We start from the raw sequence: 1,647 nt of genomic DNA on the forward strand, positions 1-1,647 counted from the left end.
AGGCTTGTGAGAATTTTTCTGTGGAGAGAAAAGCATGCCTGATTCTCTATGTTCATCTTCCTCTGTATTCTGGATTAGGTGTTCATCAGGACACTGTCAAGAGTCCCTGCAGCCCTCATTACTGACACTTTGACTGTCATGTCACTGATGTTCACATAAATCTTACAGCTAAGACTCAGAAAAGACTCTGTTTCCATCAGAGCTGGAAGCCCTGGGAACATAGCTTTCTACAGACTCCAGGTGGAACCTTTCAAGACCGTTGTCCACAGAACAAACTTGCCACTTACCACGGGTTTTCCTTGAAGCTGTTTCTGTCACCAGAACCAGGAGCAATGTAAGGAGGAAGAAGCCGGTAGGATTCATCTTGCCAGGAAGAGCCTTGTCTGAGAGCTGAGTTGAGCTTTTCCTTTATATATTTCCTGACTGGCTTTGCCTGAAGATATGAAAGGCAATGACCTTTCTTATCTGTAAATGTCAGCTTCGTTCTCTGCTTAGTAGGGGTCTTGGTACTGCTCCTTTGAACTCTGTAAGGACACAACATCAGAGCTTGACTTGATCATGCTGTCATTCTCCAGCATGGAACCCCTTCTAAGACACATCACTGAAATAATCACAGACTCAGCTCTGAACTTGTATTTCCAGAACAGCCTTTATCCACGGAGTTTTTATTTGAAAAGGAGTGAACTCAGAGGCAGAAGAACAGGGGAAAAATGGATCTAAAAAGGATCTGAAGAGAGGATGTTTGAATAGTACATAGAAGATCTCATTGACAGCCCTTACCTAGCAATAGTGAGGCCCTCACTTTAGTCCTGAACACTGCAGAATAAACTCATAAAAAATAATAGATTAAAAGAAAGAGAGACATCAGCATTGAAAGCTGACAGGACATTTACAATCATAATTATTGACACGTGCCCAATGCTCTTCAACAGTTTATATTGGCTCAGTCTCCAAACTGTTGCTTTGTTGTGTGTTCAGTGTGTGTGTGTGTGTGTGTGTGTGTGTGTGTGTACTGGGGAAAGGAAAGGGTTTATTTTATTTTATACCTTATAATCTATAATGAATGATATGAGGACAGGAACTGTAGCAGGAACCCAGAGGCAGGAACTGAAGCAGAGACCATGGGGGAACCCTGCTTAGTGGCTTGCTCTCATGCTTGCTCAGCCTTCTTTTTTGTGTTTTGGTTTGTTTTTTATATGGAACATTATACCCATTTCAATATACCTATAGGTAGGCAAGCTAAATTTCTAACGATGGCATAAAAAAATAAAGTTTGTCATATTTCTCTTGGAATTTTGGTCTCTACACACTACTTTTTTATACATTTGTCTCTCTCATAAGTTATTTTTTGAGATGATGATGTAATTACCTCATTTCCCACTTCCCTTTCCTTCCTCCTAGCCCTCTCACATGCCCTCCTTGCTCTCTTTCAAATACATGGCGTGTTTATTCATTAACTGTTGTTACATACATATAACTTCCTAAATACACTAATACAACCTGCTCGGCCTGTGCAATGGTACTTGTATATGTATGTTTTCAGGGCTGAACATTTGGTATTGGATAACCAACTAGTGTACTCTTCCCTGGGGAACACTTTCTCCTGATCTCAGCATGCCTTGGTTGCCTACATTTGTTTGTCTAGGA

General features: G+C 40.9%; 1 long non-coding RNA gene across 1 annotated transcript; it reads right to left on the bottom strand.

Moving 5' to 3' along the window:
* Positions 1-287: 287 nt before the first annotated feature.
* LOC143273073 (uncharacterized) lies at positions 288-895 on the bottom strand. Its single transcript, XR_013050947.1, has 2 exons — positions 781-895; positions 288-524 (listed from the first exon to the last, which is right to left on the bottom strand). It is a non-coding gene; the product is annotated as an uncharacterized LOC143273073 (long non-coding RNA).
* Positions 896-1,647: the final 752 nt, after the last annotated feature.

This window comes from Peromyscus maniculatus, chromosome 4 (assembly GCF_049852395.1).
Source record: "Peromyscus maniculatus bairdii isolate BWxNUB_F1_BW_parent chromosome 4, HU_Pman_BW_mat_3.1, whole genome shotgun sequence".
In the NCBI taxonomy this organism is placed as follows: domain Eukaryota; kingdom Metazoa; phylum Chordata; class Mammalia; order Rodentia; family Cricetidae; genus Peromyscus; species Peromyscus maniculatus.